The sequence below is a fragment of the Macrobrachium rosenbergii genome, chromosome 32, assembly GCF_040412425.1.
Source record: "Macrobrachium rosenbergii isolate ZJJX-2024 chromosome 32, ASM4041242v1, whole genome shotgun sequence".
Taxonomy (NCBI): Eukaryota; Metazoa; Arthropoda; class Malacostraca; order Decapoda; family Palaemonidae; genus Macrobrachium; species Macrobrachium rosenbergii.
In genome coordinates this window covers 8,011,625-8,031,624 of record NC_089772.1, presented here as the reverse complement: position 1 = coordinate 8,031,624, position 20,000 = coordinate 8,011,625, and the positions used below count along the sequence as shown (strand labels likewise).

General features: G+C 39.2%; 2 protein-coding genes across 3 annotated transcripts in view; one reads left to right on the top strand and one right to left on the bottom strand.

Moving 5' to 3' along the window:
- Positions 1-20,000, bottom strand: part of step (cytohesin steppke) — a 596,835-nt gene that overhangs the window by 519,742 nt on the left and 57,093 nt on the right. The window contains exon 2 of the mRNA XM_067132815.1: positions 3,710-3,984. The gene's annotated coding sequence lies outside the window, so the exon portion shown is untranslated. The remainder of the gene's footprint in view (positions 1-3,709; positions 3,985-20,000) is intronic.
- Positions 2,158-20,000, top strand: part of LOC136855637 (calcineurin subunit B type 2) — a 217,200-nt gene continuing 199,357 nt past the window's right edge. For both annotated transcript variants that reach the window (XM_067132819.1, XM_067132817.1), the window contains exon 1: positions 2,158-2,298. The gene's annotated coding sequence lies outside the window, so the exon portion shown is untranslated. The remainder of the gene's footprint in view (positions 2,299-20,000) is intronic.

Genomic DNA, 20,000 nt, shown 5'->3' with positions numbered 1-20,000 from the left:
AATAACTGGTTTTTCATTGGGAAAAATACTCGAAAGAGATTTAACTATTGCACACCACTGTTTAGAAGTCTTCCCACTTTCAACAAACTAAATGGGATCTTTCAACATTTCTTCAGTGTTGCTCGATTGTTTATGATGATTGCAACTCAGGAAATGACACAAGGTTCTTGACCAAAAATTAACCGGACTTTCAGTGGAGCAAATCGTTTAAAAAAACAAGTGAAAAATGCGCCGAAGACAATCGAGTTTTCTGTACAGCCACTACAGCGTATAATCACTTACAGCGTATAATCAAGACCACCGAAAATACATCCATCTTTCGGTGGTCTCGGAGACAATGCCGTTGCCAACATTATGGCTAACTTTAACCTTAGATAAAGTAAAAACTACTGAGGCTAGAGGACTGCAATTTTGTTTGCTTTCTGGAAGGTGGATGATCAACATACCAATTTGCAGCCCTTCAGTAGTTTTAAGATCTGAGGTCGACAGAAAACTAAAAACATTTCACTGACAAAGCCTTCTTAACTATTTATGAAATGATATAAAATTTCGTGAAGTGGCTTTGCTGCTATTTGAAGCAGCCATACTCTAAACAAAAACTCATGTTTCAATATCTTATCGAAACTTGGAAAATGCAATACGGGAATATCTTGTTGAATATAGAATTTACGTCAAAGACCAAGCACTGAGACCTATGAGGTCATTCAGCGCTGAAACGGAAATTGACAGTAAAAGATTTGAAAGGTTGTAACAGGAGGAAAACGTCAAAGCAGTTGCACTAAGAATTAATTGTTAGGAGAGGGCGGAAAGTCAGATGGAAGAGAGAGAATATGAAAGGAGGTACAGTAAAAGGAACGAAAGTGAATATCTTGTTGCATTATGCGAAGGTTAACGAGAAAGATAACTGAAATATGGCAGACGCAAAGGACGTGATCTAAATGTTATGAACTTGAACGCAGCATAACTTTGTCCAGTTAATCAGTTACATATCAGATACAAGAGAAGGTATAGACTGCGCACGTGGTCTAAAAAAGTGACAAAATTTCAAGAAAAAACCTATGTGGGATTTTAACATTCCTGGAATGACCTTTATAAGCGACTAATGTTTTCAAAATATGATTTGCCTTAGACTAAAATTTTCTGAAATTTGCCGATAAAAGTATGGCGTAAGCTTCCAGAAAATAACACGCACAGGTCAGTCAAGTTTTCAGAACTGACCTTCTCGTGAACCAGGTTGCCATTGGGAATGGCTCGAAAGCATGAACTAAAATGAAAATAGACATGAATACATATGAAAAATAAATTTGAAAAAATGGCTGACACGTATGCGACTCAGTTTCATAAACTACCTGTATCCGCTGAGTATGTCAGAGACACTACCGGATACAGAAAAATTTCAAGGGGGGGCGGGCACCAACTTTCATATTATGCATACATGCATACACATATATGTGTATATATATTTCTATTAGAGATTTTTTTTATTTTTTCCTATTTTTATATTTCTCATTTATGTTATTAACCAAATCTTCAATATTATTTTGTCATTATTTTTCATGGGGGGTGGGGGGGGGCGTGCCCAGGTGCCACCCCGCTGGATCCGCTAGGGGTCAGAGAATAGCTTCGAAATGTCATAGTACGACCAAGGTTTTCGAAAACTGATCAATACGGCCAACTCAAACCTTCAGAAAATGACCTCTGCCACATGACCTGAATTATCAGAATATGACCTACGCTGACCCAGGGACAACAGGTGACAGAGAGAGAGAGAGAGAGAGAGAGAGAGAGAGAGAGAGAGAGAGAGAGAGAGAGAGAGAGAGAGTGAGAGTGAGAGAAATAGGCTACTCAAAAGATTCTCGGCGCAGACATAGACCGATGCTCTCAGGGCAAGTTATCTCACGCCATGCAATGCCACTGAACTGAAGCCGTCTGGTTGATGAAGTCGCCGTTTGATGATGTTCAGAGTTTGAGTTGGCATAACTACCATGTCAGATTGAAGTGGCTGGGTGGGACGAAGGGCAGGAGGCAGGGATGGGGAAAGCAGGAGGCGGAGAGGGTGGCTGTGATGACAGAGCAGGAGAAAAGTGAGAGAGGGAGGGAGAGAGAGAGAGAGAGAACTGGGCATGGCAAGGGTATCACGGTTACTTGGGAAGCAGTTGGCATCAGACCTTAGCCGTGGTGAGATTATTTCCATCATTTTCACTCGGTGGATTCTCTGTTCCCACCAGGAATCGGTCCTCAAGTGAATAGGGAATCGGGTTCTTGGAGCGCGTGCGGTCCCCGAGTCACGACACCCAAGTAAGGAGGCGTCCCCGACGCTTAGCATTTTTGTCTTCAATCAGGATTGTTGTTTTGATCAAATTTTATGGGTGGGATAAAGGGCTCTGCCTCCAAGACGGGAAAACAGGTGGACAGTGATCTGAGATAAACTCGAGAGGGAGACAGATAGAGAGAGAGAGAGAAGAGGAAGAAAGAGAGAATATAAAAGGGCAAGAAGAGCCAGTTGCACTTCGCGCCTGACATTCAAAACAATGGCGACTAAAACGTTTTCTTTTTCCTTGCGACGAGCGAACGCTTTGCAGACAGCTGGGACGTCCCGAAAATAGATTGAAAGGCGTGGATACTTAACCCCTTTATGAGTCTTGAAACCCATTAGGAATAAACTGAAACTGGCAGCAAATCATTTCAGAATTTATAAACATCGTGGTTGAAACAAACCGAAGGTAAAACTAACCTTAAAATACACTGTTGGTTGTTCTCGTGGACTAAAAAACTTGTCAACACCAGTTTCATTTAAGAAATCAAGACTATCTGCAGCATAACCAATCAAGACGCTTAAAAGAATGCAACATTTACCAAACTGAAATCACATTTATGCCTGCAAAAATAGAAAGGAAAAATAAAAAGCTCTTGCAAAACATAAGATGATGGAAGGTTATCAATCGTGTTTCTGTGAGAAGAAAAAGTCTTGCAATATTTTGATGAAAATTTTAGTTTATTAATATCTATAAAAGGAAAAACTGTGTTAAGATTTAACCAAGAACCTTATCCTCTTTTACTTAACCTGAGTATTTTCTGCTTTTTTAATCATCTTAACGCTAACGATCTTTTTTGGATAAATTTCAAAATACCCTAGAAGGTTCTTGCTAATATTTATTCAGGATGTGCCCACTTTTAATGGAACAGAGCAAAAAGGCCACTACCGACACGGCAGTTTCCACAGAAAAGAATACGCAACCACAAAGAACAAAAAGTCGATAAGGAAATTACAGTTAAACTCAGATGGCAATCAAAGAAATAAATAACATATCCTCCAAATATTCGTCCTTTTGTAGGAGTTTAATGCTGGCATATAATCGTGATGAACAGTACTATCTCAGTCAAACAGGTACTGATAAACTGTTACCTGACGAGCAAGTCCACTAAATCGCCAAACTTTTCTGCGTTCAGCCATTTCGTTCCACCTGTTGAAATACCTCTGTAACATAGCTAAAAGCTGGTTATTCTCTCAGGATTGTCCTTATATACTTTTTTGTTCATCTCAGATCTCTTGAAATGTGCTCTCAAAGACCCTTATGTGTTAATAACAAAGACAAATAGCCACTCAACCCTAGGCCAACCTTGGCTCTCTGCAGACCTCTTAAATCTTCTGATGAGCGTGTCCATGTTGTTGCCTTACAGTAACTACAGGGGTGCTAGTGCCACTTACCTTAAGTCCCAACACGAAGTTTGTGTGTGTGTGTTTCTGCTTGCATCCTTTCTTCATAAGCTCTGTGTCTTTCAGCCTCTGTTCTCTGTCTTTCAGACGTTTATCTTGCTCCTTTTCTTCATTTCTGTTCACAAGCTTTCATATTTCTCTCTTGCTCTTTGTCGCTCTGCACGGGCTAGGTTTTGCTGCTCACTAACAAAGTCCCGTAATGCCTGGCCTTCCAAACCCATCTCCCTGGCCAGCTCCACAAGCTTTACTTCTCTGCCACTGCAGTGCTGAAATGTACTTGAACTTTAATCTAACACCGTAAAATCACGCCAAGGTGCCGCCACTTGAAATATCATGGCAAGGTCGCCAATTATGTAAATATTCCAAGAATATCACAAATTACATGCTTTTAAACAAATTTTAAACAAATGTCCTCTAACATCCTTAAGCATTGTGCTACCAAAAATAAGGCTCTATTATGTGATTAATGCACTTAATTAAAGTTCCAGGGCAGTGTCCTCTCACCATTATTGTTCATACTGTTTCTGGGTAAGTGTATGAGAGAGAGAAACCCCAATGAAGAGAAAATCATTGATCTAATGTAGGGAGATGACCAGCGATGATAGCAGGAACAAGGGAGGACCCTCAAAGTGAACTACAGTAGAAGAGGAACAATATCCTAAAGAGTAACAGAAGGAAAATCAGCAGAGAAGAAAGGAAATCGTGCTGTTATCAAGAACACCGAGTGATATGAACATCTCACTGGAGAGCCAGGTTTACATCAGTGCAGAAATTTTAAATATCTAGACACTGTGTCCTGTGATGAAAATTAGTCAGCATTAGAAATATATCATCGGATCAGCACAGTTAACAACACCCTGTATCTACTTTATCCACTGATGGAAGACAGGAATATGCCAGGAAAACGATTAGTTATACCACTATACTGAGACCAGTTCTGACCTATGACCACGAAATTTGGACATTAACATTAAGAACTAGAAGCCAAATTCAAGCAGCAAAAATCAAAGTAGTCAGACTTATAAAGGCTGTGACAAGGCTAGACAGAATACAGAATGAAAACATTATGAATGAATTGGAGGTGGAAAGCATTTTAAAGTTTGTTGAAAGAGGATAGCCACTTTGGTTTTCCATGTGAAAAGAATAGGGGAGGGTAGATATCCCAAGAAGTTGGGATGGATGAGGATGGAAGAGGACCTGTGGGAAGTACAAGGTAAAGATGGAAGGAAACTTCGACGCAGCAATGTGGAAAAGACGGAGTTCTCTACAGCAGGTTGAAGAGGAAACTTATTTGAAGACCGACGGACATGGAAGGAATTCCTGAGGCAGGACGACTGACAAGCTTGACAGCTTGCCTTGAGCCTGACTAGAAATGGTGAGGAAATTGAAGTTCCAGAACAACACAGTAAATGAAAGATTTCATCTATTCTTGAAACTGAAAAGTAGAAAAAGGGTACTAGCGAATTACACATATACACACAAATACACAAACATACACACAAAACAGAATCCATCTCATAATTTGCTCTTTGAAAATTCCCTCAAGGAAAATCAAGAACAGAGAATTTTGCCAATGTACAAAAATTCAAAATCTCAAGAAAGGAGAAACGGCGCGACTAATTCCTAACAAATAGTGGTCAAATCATTTGCTAACAAAATAAAACTAATATTATTAGATATGATGATTATACACCTTTATTCATGCAAAAGTATAACAAAATGAAGCATTAACTTGACTACCAGCCCTAAATGTTAGGACAACAGTTCCTAAGCAAACTTGATATTGTCCATCAGTGTAAGAATAATTTTTCTCAACAAGAGCTGAAGGAAGCCATTGGGCAGTATTCAAATGACTAAGTAAAAGATACGGGACTTCTTAAAGACCAATGGATAAGCAAACTAGGACTGATAAGACCAAGAAAAGAAGGAAGAAGGGGCAGGGAGGAGCAAGTGGTGGTTAACCTGAAGCATGTGGATTCTCTGTGAAGGAGAGTACAGATTATCTTTGTGTCAATAGTCAGTTGGAACTAAAAATCTAATTCGACCTAAAATAAACCATAACGTTTTGTTTACAAATAAAATTGAACTGAACTGGTTGTCTATTTGTCACCTAATGAGCAAAACAGCTGTACTTGAAATTTGTACGTTTGTGCATTTGTACCCTTATTTTTTTATCTGTCGTTATGCAATTTTTAATCAAGATCTTATCAAATCAAAGAGTAGCAATAATCATAAAGGAAAACTGGACGGACATGACCACTGGCAGTCAGCATTTTCTTTAATATGTTTTAATCCTGGCTCTGACCGTTATGATGCAGGTAAAAAGCGCAATATAATGTATGAATAATTATCTCATTCACGGCTCTAAATTACATGTCCAAGAAATTTAAAGCGTAAAATTTCACATACAACATTACCGGTACTGTATCTCTCTCTCTCTCTCTCTCTCTCTCTCTCTCTCTCTCTCTCTCTCTCTCTCTCTCTCTATATATATATATATATATATATATATATATATATATATATATATATATATATATATATATATATATATATATATATATATATATATATATATATATATATATATATATATATATATATATATATATAGACACCACGACTTCTTCCAGTCTTCCAGACTGAAGTTTCAAAAGGATTATATATATATATATATATATATATATATATATATATATATATATATATATATATATATATATATATATATAAAATGTATGTATATTTATATACATATATATGTAGACAGATAGATAGATGCCATGACTTCTTCCAGTCTTCAAGGCTGAAGTTTCGAAAGGATTAACATAACTGCTAGTAAGCTGTTGTTTGTAGGCCTATACACTCCTGAGCCGACAGCTGTTACAGCCACTAACTCATGACTTTCTTCAAGGCTACAGTAGATTTACAATGGTAACACTCTAATACATAGCAGGCTATAGTAAAAATATTTGACAGAAAAAATAATCCAAAATGAAAATTAACACATTTTACAGTTCATAAAAATGAAGATCAACAAATTTCGCAGGCAAGACTGCTTCTCTATGATTCCCCTGGCTCCAGAGAAAGCCCCAAAAGTCTACAGCCACCTTTCATCCATCGCAGTTCACAAGGAGAAGCTTCAAGCCTCCTCCGAATTAAAAACTGCAAACCATCCTGACTCCGTGGATCCCCCAAGGATGAGAAAGCTCCCTTTCAAGAGGATGGCCATCAGTGAGCAATGTAGTTCGCACTGAGAGGCTTTCATGACTCTTACCAATTCAACTTGCAAACTATGCCAGTCTCAACTTAGAGGGATCTCCCAAAAGCGACAATGTTTCTCATCACAGGGGTGGATGTCAAGCTGGGATGACTAGAGACTTCCAGTAGTAGGCTTTCACAGCTGTGGTCTCCTTTTCCCTATGATGCAGCATCTTCTCTATTTCTGTCCAAGACGGCCATGCCTTTGCACCTTTTAATTATTTTTGTCTGGCACAGTTTTCTTTTATTTTCTTCTAGTGGTAATGCACTTGGCATCTTTAACTTACTGCTAGTACTTCCAAATTCTCCAGTACTTCTTCCAGTTGTCAAGCCTGAAGTCTTTAAGGAGTAACCAAAACTGCTGTTTTGCTGTTATATTTATCCACTCCCAAAATAGCAGCCGTTTCAGTCTTTAACCCATCTTATGTAGATTTGGACTGGAATTATAGGTCTAAAAGACGGGAGAGTACAGCAAAAATATTGACTGAAAAACAAGAATCTAAAATGAAAATTTAACAGAAATTTCACACTGCAGAAAATGAAATTTAATAAATATCACAGGCCAAGATGCTTCTTTGTGAATCTCTCAGCTCTATGGAAAGCCTTAAAAATATAGTCACTTTGCCCAGTGCAAAATCCATATTGAGGGGAACTCTCTGACACCTAGTTTGTTTAGGGAGAAAAGGCTGAATGTTTTGGCACTTAGTTTGACAAAGATGAAAGGGCAGTGTTTGTTGTGTGTGTGTGTGTGTGTGTGTGTGTGTGTGTGTGTGTGTGTGTGTGTGTGTGTGTGTGTGTGTGTGTGTGTGTAGGGATGGGAAGGACACAGTTGTGTTTAGGGTATAGCTGGAAGGTGTAGAGCTACCAAAGGGTCACATTTGTGGAAGACTGTGGATAAGTTAGTCATGGGCTAGGTAACCAATTGGTTCTTAGCCACGTAAAATAAGTCTAATCCTTCGGGCCAGCCCTAGCAGAGCTGTTAATCAGCTCAGTGGTCTGGTTAAACTAAGATATACTTAAATTTTTTTTGATTGGATGAGTGTGGCAGAAGAAAAAGTAGTAAGAACGTGAATATATGATTAAAGAATGGAAAGAAAGAGATTGAAAGAGAATGTTTCTGGGAGAGTAAATCTGTAGATGTGTGGGTTCGTAAAATATGAAAGGATAGTTATCACAGGGGATTTAAATGCCAAGGTAAGTGCCCGAGAGGGAAAAAGCATTTTTGGTAGGTATACTGTAGAGTGCCTGCAGTAAATGAGAGTGAGTCGTCTTGCGGAAATGTTGGAAAAGGATCTGAATGCTAAAAATAAATGGTTTCAAGGAAAATCTCCTCTTTATTCATAAAAAGTTTAATTGGGAAAGAGAAAATGGTGTGGAAAAGTATATGTTAGACAATGATAGTACATAACAGATGAAATGTCAAGCCATTGAATGGAGCAGCTGGGGATATAACTGACCATTATTTGGCCAAAGCAAAAGTTATAATATTTATAAGTTTACATTACGGAGGAAGGTATGAATCTTGGCTGTTACGGGAATTAAGACAAGTAAGTTTGATAGGAACATGTAAGGGAAAAATGTGTGAACTATGGGTTAAGGTTAAAAGCAGAGTTGGAAGCAGATGAGAACTTTGCAAAATTTGCAAAATGTCACGATGGAGTCGCAGAAACACAGGAAAAAGTTTGAGGTTTTAGGTAAGTGGTGTGATGAGGAAATGGAAAGTTTGGTGAACGAAAAAAGGAAGTTGCAGGAGATGTAGTTGCTTGACAGGCGAGGTCATGTAGGATGGACAGGTTAGTTAAGAAGAGAGAGAGAAGGACAGTGGAGGCAAGTGATAAACAAGTAAAAAATGCGCCGAAGTTTCTTCGGCTCAATCGAGTTTTCTATACATCGTTGAATCAAGGCCACCGAAAACAGATCTATCTTTCGGTGGTTTCGGTATAATGCTGTATGAGCCGCGGCGCATGAAACTTTAACATTGCCCGGTGGTGGCCTGGGCTATATCGTTGCCAGACGCACGATTATGGCTAACTTTAACCTTAAGTAAAATAAACACTATTGAGGATAGAGGGTTGCAATCTGGTATGTTTGATGATTGGAGGGTGGATGATCAACAAACCAATTTGCAGCCCTCTGGCTCAGTAGTTTTTAAGATCTGAGGGCGGACAGGAAAAGTGCGGACAGAAAAAAGTCCGGACGGACAGACAAAGCTGGCACAATGGTTTTCTATGCAGAAAACTAAAACTGAGTAGAGAATGTATATGTATATATACATATCTGTATATATGCACTCATATATTATATGTGGGTATATATTATATATATATAGATATATTATATATATACATATGTATACATATATATGTTGACCCCTTTATTTATGAACAAACTATCAAGCGCATATTGGTCTGAGGATCACTGTCCAATCTGCAAGACATTAACTCAAAATCGTATATCTTAATGGCGCTCATGTCCACGTCCTCAGCATTCCACTGGCGTGGCACCTCTCTGACATCAGTTCTACAGCTTCCCGTACTTTATGTTCGTCACAAATGAAAGACATTTTTAGACTGACGTCACTCATGCGGCCAAATATAGAAGCCCTCCGTATCTCGGGTGTTCAACTCATTTGTGCGACTTGATGAGATGGGGTGCAATAATGTTGCGGTATGTGGACCTGTGAACCACATGAACTAGACGCACTCTACGGATAGAAAGGGTATAGTATAAAGCAGTTTTGCATCTCATATCTCAGCAAAGCTAAATGAAATATTTCGACAGTATTCAATGGAAGCTAATTATATATATATATATATATATATATATATATATATATATATATATATATATATATATATATATATATATATATATATATATATATATATATATATATATATATATATATATATATATATATATATATATATATATATATATATATAGTATATTGTAATATTGACAGTACCCTTTTCACTTCTCGATTTCTTTCTTGGATATGCTCGTCACTACTATGCCTAGGATCCAAGTGAAGAACCAAATTAAGAATTTCTGACACCTCGCTCTGATATCTTGGATGCGGATTCGAACCCGGCCCGGGCATCATGGTTCTTCATTTGGATCTCAATCTTGGAAGTGACAAGCTTATCCAAACGTGTGAAGAAATCGAGAAGTTAAAAGGGTATTACGGTGGGGGTATTACAATTACATACTTATCTACAAAAAGTGCCCATTAGATTATATACCGTATATAAATTTGTGTATATATACATACATACATATACACATATATATACATAATATATATATATATATATATATATATATATATATATATATATAATATACTGTATATATTATATCACATATATATATTCTGAGTATTCGAGTTGGTACCTACTGTACAGAAGCCCAGCTGATACTATAATCTTCTCTCGTGAGGGGGTGGGGGGGCGGCGGAAGGGGTGACAGTGGAAGGACCAGTCTCAGCCGCCTCTCATCCCCTTCATCATTATATCCTCTACTCAAAAGAAGTTTCGTCATTCCTTATGGCATCATTTAGCATTCTACCATGCTGCGAATCCTAACATTTTTCGTAAATCTATATTCTCAAATCGACAAAATCTCTTGTTATAACTTTTATTGTCACACGTTGATTTATGTTAGTATAACAATACATTGAACTGAATATAGAATTAGGCCAAGACTGGGACCTATGAGATCATTCAGCGCTGAAAGGGAAATTGACAGTAAAAGGTCTGAAAGGCGTAACAGGAGGAAAACCTCAAAGCAGTTGCACTGTGAATCCATTGTCAGGAGAGGGTGGAAAGTCAGATGGAAGAGAGAGAATATGAAAGGAGGTACAGTAAAAGGAACGAAAGGGGTTGCAGCTAGGGGGCGAAGGCATGCTGCAAAGAACCTTAAGTAAATGCCTACACTGCAACGCATGAGGTGCATTGACGGCACTACCACCCTACGAGGAGTGTAACAACACAGACTGATTTATAATATTACTTTCGACTGTATTCTCAGTCTCTTTGGATTGCCAAAAGTTCTTCTGCTTACTTATTGTTTGATTTACTACTTTCAATCTGTACCAAATTCCAACTCAAGAGAACCTTGCAGTGGACAATTAAATGGGAATTTTAATTCTTCAATGTGTTATTTCATTCCCTGGTGCATTCTCTGTCCTCGCAGTTCTTCACTGGAAGGGTGGGTAGAGCTCTCGGCTGGCACGCTGTTGGCCCACCGTTCGACTCTCCGACCGGCCAATGAAGAATTGGAGGAATTGATTTCTGGTGATAGAAATTCATTTCTCGTCATAATGTGGTTCGGATTCCACAATAAGCTGTAGGTCCCGTTGCTAGGTAACCACTTGGTTCTTAGCCACGTAAAATAAGTCTAATCCTTCGGGCAGGCCCTCTCTAGGAGAGCTGTTAATCAGCTCAGTGGTCTGGTTAAACTAAGATATACTTAACTTCTCTGTCCTCATTTGAGTTTTTCTAGGAATGACTTTGAGTCACATCGCTAGATATATGATGCGTTCTCTTAAGGAAGTTTGTAAACTTGGTGGTGTTTTGCGGATAAAAACAGAATCACCTGCAAGTTTATATGGCAATACCAAAATAAACCTTCCCTTCCACCTGCAATCCTTTACTCACAATAAAACCACGACAACGCCAAACAGTAAAGGTGGCATAAAATAAGGAGAGATTAAATTTCAGCCCTCAAGCAGATTTGCAGTCTCTTATCTGATGCTTTCAGTTAGTGACAGACGACTTTATCTCCCCCACCAATGCACGAACTTTTTTCTCCCACCCCCCGTCAGAATATTGCCATATATGTGGCTACCAGTTTACATAAAATCCTCTCGACAAATTCCATCAGCATCACCTTAGCATCTGTTTCCTTCATGGATGGCTTCAATTATTCACTTGTGTTTCACTGGAACATCACAGTGACTCACAACATTGCCTAGACAGTGTATATGCAAATATAAATATCATTCATCTTTATCAAAAAATAATCTAACTCATGCAGAGGTGTCTGGGACGGGCAAAGCAATGACCTTATGTCAGTGATGGAGAACAGAGACACGCAGGAATGTCAGGGTTAAAATAAATTAACCTCTAATCACAGGAATCGCTGAACTGCGTAAAACCTCAATAGAAAAAAATGTAGATCGTCCCTGATATACTTTAAGCGGGGAAGGAAAGGGCGTCGCCTTGTTCGTCAAATGAACTATAAGACATTGCACCTGATGACCTGTCTCTTCCTTAACGTTCTTTATTCCTCGGATAAGTCCATCTTCGCTATTTTGCGCAGACATAATCCTATTTCTACTAGCAAATCATCGTTGCCACAACATTAATTTAGCTTGAAGCCGCACTTTGTCTGCACTGGTCGTGTGCTTGTAACCTTCCTCTTGTCTCCACAAACAAATATAACAATATCATCGACTTTTCTTCTCTGTTCATATGTTTACAACCTTTCTCTTCTCCTTGGCATGCAAATGGAAAGACTTGGCTGGTCTCCGCCGACGGTGGCGCCTAGCGGAGGAGGGACACGTGTTCGTCTTTTGATTAATAAGACGGCAATCATATTTTCGCCCCAGTGAGAGAAAGAAGGAAAGAAAAGAAAGAGGAGGTGCGAAGAAGAGTGAGAAAGAGTTGGAGGGGGTGGGGTTGGCGGGGGTGGGGGGGGGAAGAGAGAGCATTTAGCCTCTATCATTCTTTTACCCTATTGGTTCGTGCAATGCTCAGTTTTATCACTTCAGCAAGTTTTGCGGTGTGGTAATATTTGTGTTCATTTGTTTTGTGTTCATTTGTTGCGTGGTTCAACGAATTTTATTTCCAAATGTAAACATTGTTATATCTTATGATTTTTTTGAGTGAGTGTGCAGTTGACTGCACCTGTCTTATAGAGCAATGTCACATTTGACCCATAAGGAAAATATTATATTGTATGAAGTGTTCATGCGTTTGCGAGTGTTTGAATTAAATATACAATTTCTAATGAAGGACAGAAACAGAAAAGAAGGCAATAAGCATGCACATACACGCACACATGTATACATATGTATGTGTGCGTGTGTGTGTGAGTGTGTGTAAGGGCACTCACGCGTGGTTTGTTTGTTTATGTTCTTGAGAAGTGAGATGACTAAACAGGAGGTTTAGCGCTTGAAAAAGGAGATTATTTGGGACGCGGTTGCTCTACAGAGGGGAGGATCACTGGCAGGTATATAACAGGATGGCCGGGGAAGTCAAGAAGAAAGTAAGAGCGAAAAAGACGGCAAATGCTGAAAATACTGGGTCAGTGTGAACAAGTCGTTTCTGGAGAAGAAGAAGCTGCTCTGGAAGGAGGTACATACAAAGAGGATAATGAGCAAATGAATCTTGGTGTGACATTGCCAATGGAGAGGCGTTGTCTGAAGAGAAAGTATTTCTAATGTCGATACACAGTGAAGTAGGGAAGTGCTTAATAATGAGGAAATGGGTGAGAGTTAACTGGGAGAGAGATTATTGGGGATGTAAAGAGGTAATTAGTTAGGTAATAAGGGAAATCAAGGTGTAAGGATGACAGGAAAGTTCAAAAGGAAAGAGGGAGAGGAATAATGGGTCATCTGTATGGTGATAAAGCGATACACTTGACTATAAGAACATAACATCACTTACCATACCGGGGATTGTGTATGGTTGGATTGGTAGAGAAAATGGCACAGCCAACACTAATGACAGGTAGAGTGTAGAGTGATAGGCTTTTGGACAAAGGAGAGAGTACTAAACAGTTATACGAGCAGTTTGAGAGCAAATGGAAGACAAGGAAAAAGCTGATGGCAGAGCAGAAATTACAGCACTCTGAAGGGTGTTGAGGGTGGAAGGTGTGAGAAAGGTAATTATGTTTTGGGACAAGTAAAAAATTTTTTTATGATGAAGGCAAACCTACCTTAGAAAAAGCAAAGTTGTTAAAGTAGCCTAATGCAAGTGCATGTTGTTTCTCCATGAGTATTCAAATCTTTATTGAGGCACTGACGAAAACGTCAATTAAAAGACTGGAGCAAAATGAGCCATGAATGAAGTATAGAACAGCAGATGTTCTCAAATGATCCAGATTTTATTGAGGATAAAGAGAGACTGTGGACGAGTGAAAGGTCTGGAAAAGTTAGATAGAGGACAAACTTGAAAATGAGCATGAACAAAGTAGGGTTAAGGGAGGAGGCCAATGGAAACCAGGAATATTTCACAACGAATGTTAATTCGGTTAATGCTACAAAAGAACCAGTTAATTCATAAAGGTATCTGGGAGAACAGGTGATGGCAGGACAAGAGAAGAGGTTATTCACAGAACCGATGAAGGAAAGGTTTCAGGGTGTATGCAAAAGATATTGTAGAAAAGAAGTGTCTATGGAAGCCAAAGTTGGGGCGGAAGAAGGGATTGTTGAGCCAAATCTTTTTATGGAAATAAAAAAGTGGATGTTGAATGAAAATGAAAAAACTGGAAGTTTGAAGATGACATTCTTGTGTATTTTATATGAAGTCATGGCGAGAAACATGAATATATACAGAGAAGAGGGCAAGCAAATTGCACGCAAGTGTGAGTCATGCCAGAGTGGCTGACATGATTTAAAAACGTTGATCAGATTGGAGACTAATAGTTCGGAGAAGACTGCATGTAATTCAGAGGCATGGGGGGGGGGGCGGGGACCTAGAAAGTGTTAGAGAGAACGACGGGAAAAGGTACGGGATCAAAAGGACCTCTTGTATATAACAAGGAAAAGTTAAGTATATCTTAGTTTAACCAGACCACTGAGCTGATTAACAGCTCTCCTAGAGAGGGCTGGCCCGAAGGACTAGACTTATTTTACGTGGCTAAGAACCCTAGCAACGGGACCTACAGCTTATTGTGGAATCCGAACCACATTATGACGAGAAATGAATTTCTGTCACCAGAAATAAATTCCTCTAATTCTTCATTGGCCGGTCGGAGAGTCGAACGCTGGGCCAACAGCGTGCTAGCCGAGAGCTCTACCCATCCCTCCAATGATGAGGCATTACTGTGTGGTGAAGATGGAAGTGAGTGGTGTAGTGTGTGAGCGGCTTTCAACACACTGCAAATGAACCTTCTGTGTACAGATATGAAGAAGACAATGCTGAAGTTTTCTGTACCAGAGTTTCAAATGTTAAATGACGAATACGTCAGCGACTATTTTCATGCATTTCCCTGAAGTCAGCCCATTATGGAAAGGTTTTATGGTTAATGCCTATATACCATCACACACAAACACAAAAAAAAAAACACACACATACACTTCAAGGATCTGCCTGCTCTATCTGAAAATGGCGTTTTCCTGCGCGGCTATGTTGCAAATCAATACAAGAAGAATGAACTCCTCAAGATTGCTTGTGCGAGCCTTATAGTTAGTCCCAAGCACGGGAGCCAGCCATTAAAGTCGCCCCCCCCGACCCCCTCCCAACACAATATTCTCTGAATATTCCAATTAGCGTTCAAAGAAAATACCTCTAGAGCAGTTATCCAAATTGATAACAAGCAGTAAAAGTAATTATCGTGCCATTCACAAAGGCGTAAAAAATCTCAGATTAAATTGCGGGAAGAAAGTCCACTGTAATTATTTTCTTTGCATGTGGTATTGATTTACAAGGTTATGACGAGACACTAACTATTCTGAGTTCTCCACTACTGCACTGTAAAAGTGCATTGTTGTATTCTAAAACGCAGTGTGACACACTCTCTTGTTGTTGTGAATCAGTCATTTCTATCCTTCCTTCCTCCATATTTATATCTGTCGGCCTATGTATCCCTAATTCTGGCAACTAGATGAAAAACCTCCCAGACAACCCAATCCTGGCAACTAGATGAAAAACCTTCCAGATACCCTAATCCTGGCGCTAGATGAAAAACCTCCCAGACAACCTAATCCTGGCACTAGATGAAAAACCTCCCAGACAACCCAATCCTGGCAACTAGATGAAAAACCTTCCAGATACCCTAATCCTGGCGCTAGATGAAAAACCTCCCAGACAACCTAATCCTGGCAACTAGATGAAAAACCTCCCAGACAACCTAATCCTGGCAACTAGATGAAAAACCTTCCAGATACCCTAATCCTGGCGCTAGATGAAAAACCTCCCAGACAACCTAATCCTGGCACTAGATGAAAAACCTCCCAGACAACCTAATCCTGGCAACTAGATGAAAAACCTTCCAGATACCCTAATCCTGGCGCTAGATGAAAAACCTCCCAGACAACCTAATCCTGGCACTAGATGAAAAACTCCCAGACAACCCAATCCTGGCAACTAGATGAAAAACGTTCCAGATACCTAATCCTGGCGCTAGATGAAAAACCTCCCAGACAACAATCCTGGCAACTAGATGAAAACCTCCCAGACAACCTAATCCTGGCAACTAGATGAAAAACCTTCCAGATACCCTAATCCTGGCGCTAGATGAAAAACCTCCCAGACAACCTAATCCTGGCACTAGATGAAAAACCTCCCAGACAACCCAATCCTGGCAACTAGATGAAAAACCTTCCAGATACCCTAATCCTGGCGCTAGATGAAAAACCTCCCAGACAACCTAATCCTGGCAACTAGATGAAAAACCTCCCAGACAACCTAATCCTGGCAACTAGATGAAAAACCTCTCAGGCAACATGATGAAGTTCTCGAGCAAAGGTTTGTAGACCATGATCTGGCAGCCATATGGCAACCTTCTTTCAGGGGATCAACAGGACTCAAACTATATAAACCGACAGTCTTTACCAGATCTGGAATTCTCTGGCTCTGAGCTTTCCAACTTAATGTCGATGACTTTTGCTGTCAGCTTAAAATCAATCAGCCAAATATAATCGATCAATAATAATAAGACCTTGACATTAAGTGCTGTCATGCAACACTTGCTTTACTCCTAAACCTGCTTTCACACAAAATTCAGATACTTTCGTCACGAACATAGTTTCATATATGCATCACGTCACAGCAAAAAAGAGAAAGATTTTTCGACGCTTTGGCTTTATAAATAACAGCTTTCATTGGTTTAAATGTGTGTGGTTAAGAGTGCCACACACATACACCTTTAAAAAATTCAAACGTTTTATTTCACCAGTGGGACTTACAAAAGAAACATCCCAATTAGCGAACAAAACATCGTTTTCCCAGGTTATAAGCCTTGACAAATCTGGACGCACAAAAAGAAATGTATTATAGGCAAGTACAGCAAAAGGTGAAAACCCTATGGATTAAACCTAAGAATATAATTCTACCAGCGGCAAAATAATATTTTTAGAGGTTAAACTTTACTGTAAAACACATAAAGCGAATGCAATGCATATATGTATGTATGAACTGCATCAAATCACTGACGACCTTTGATACTAACAACAGCCTCCGGCCAGGAGGAGGGTGGAGAGAAAAGACTCGAACCAAACGTATTCGTGTCCTGCCACACCTCATTAAGGTTTAGGTGCAAGTTCCAAAAGAGTAATAACGGTGCCTCAAGAAGACTTTGTGGTAAAATAAACAAAACTAACAATTGCCAAACAACTGTAATACCTGATCACCTTCTTGTTTTTAAAATAGCATCCAATAAAATTTCGTCCGTTTTATATATACTGAGCTGATATTTACTAAACTATCAAAGCCTCTTTTTTTAATAGTACAACAGGGGGGCCTAAACAGGCTAATTTGTCCAACTGGCCAATAAATCCTGAGGGCCGTCTTTAGAACGCCATGAAGGATCGGCCAGCACCAGATCTGAAATGACTGTGCAGTGTTTTCTGCACCAGTCAGGTGTGCGTGGCCTTGGCCTTCTCAAGCAGGTGACCTGCGAGGGAAGACGCAAGGGGACAGGACATTTTGGTCTCTTGAGGTGACTAAATCTGATTTATGGAAAAAGGAGAGAGAGAGAGAGAGAGAGAGAGAGAGAGAGAGAGAGAGAGAGAGAGAGAGAGAGAGAGAGAGAGGTCACATGAAGCAAGAAATGGAACAAAGAGCGAAAGAGAACAAAAGGGAAAATGTGAAAATATGAAGTATGGAGACTTTTTTTTTCTCGTGTGATTCCCCCTAGTGCCATTTTGTATGTTACAATTCCAAGAATAAGATCTTCGATTTTCATCAATATTATGGAATTTTAGCTCAAAGTGTTGATTTCGTACCGATGTTTATCACTGAGAATATATCATTGTTTAGTAAGATGAAATTCTCATATATTTAAACTTTAAAGGCATGTGGTTGGGATTTTCTTAGAAGTTTTACATAATCTGTTAATTCGAGAGGTTTCCAGGTTGGCCGGGCTGTCAAATTAGGTATTGTTCTACTCTCTGTGGATATGTGCGTGTGAGTGCTAGAATATTCAAGAGCTGCTGATAATCATTTAAGCAGCAACCAATGACTGGTGAAGGAGACCAGACAAGACAAGACAAGACAAGGCAAGGCAAGTCTCATGCCTCCGGTCACCTCACGTAGATCGAAAAAATACAGAGCTTTCAGTTCAAAATGTTATTTCAGAGCGTTGCACTGTGAGCACGGCCGTTCAAAGGGTAATCCCTGACTACGTCTACTGTGTCTACAGTCAGCCAAAAGTTATGTAATCATTACCTCCTATGCTGCATTGCTGTGTAAATGTTGGAAATAAGCCTTACATTTTTATATATACTTTTTGGTGCTTTAAACACATCTGGTGTGAAGCCATCGGCCTCTCTCGCTTAAGAATCTTACCACGCACAATGTAAAACAAATCCTTTAAGCCGAGCAGCAAGGGTCTTCCTTGATTTGTGTGCGCATGGCTTGGGGTGAAACCAAGAAAGGAATTTAAGGCATTCTCTTTCCTAAAACTTTTCCTCTTTATTAAAACGGTAGTTTGGGGATGTTACTGTAAGTATGTAAATATATATATATATATATATATATATATATATATATATATATATATATATATATATATATATATATATATATGTGTGTGTGTGTGTGTGTGTGTGTGTGTGTGTGTGTGTGTTATATATTCACACACACGTGTATATGTATATATATATATATATATATATATATATATATATATATATATATATATATATATATATATATATATATATGTATACCTGCACTCGACTGGGATATGTAGGGCAGAGTCAGTATCAACTACTCTCTTGACAGTCTAGTGGCAGAGTACTCGTCATTGAGGTCAGAGATAGTTACCGTCGGTGGTTCAAGTCCATCAGGTCTATCACTCCCCTTTGGTAATGCTTCCGAGGTAGAGCGAATTGGCTGTTAAATGACATTTGTAGCTTAATATTTGTGTATAAAAATGTCACAGTGATGTGATAAAAATTCATATATATATATATATATATATATATATATATATATATATATATATATATATATATATATATATATATATATGTGTGTGTGTGTGTGTGTGTGTGTGTTGTGTGCGTGTGTGCGCGTGCGTGCGTGTCCTGCCTTAGAACAGAGTACCTTTTAATATCAATAGACCATTTACTCTATCCACAAAATTTCTTTTAACTGATAAACATGGGGCAAGAAGTTTCAAACTCCTTGCCGCTGGCGATTTGGTGACTTGCACACTATGCAGAGCAGCGACGACGCTATAATCACTGGAGTAAAAAGCGTGATTGCTGTTGGCTTCAGAAGAGAAGGCTCATCTGCCACACAGGGGTATTTCCTCCTGCCAAGGGGTACACAACCATTTACTGGGCAGTCCTCTACCCTTCAGAATATCTGTACTCCAAATTGTTGTCATTTCTTAGGACAGTAATGTCCAGCTGATACCGCTTACTACCACCATAGTATCAGTCTTTGGTAACAGACTCTACTCGACAAATAAGGTTGCAGTTGATTCAGTGGGAGGAGGCAAATCCGGCACTTACAGGGGCCTTTCCTCTCCTAAGACATTCATCCCTCCTTGAGACAAATTACATTAGATACCAACGGCTTGGGCAGCTCTGTGAAGATAGCATTGCTAGCTACCACCAAGA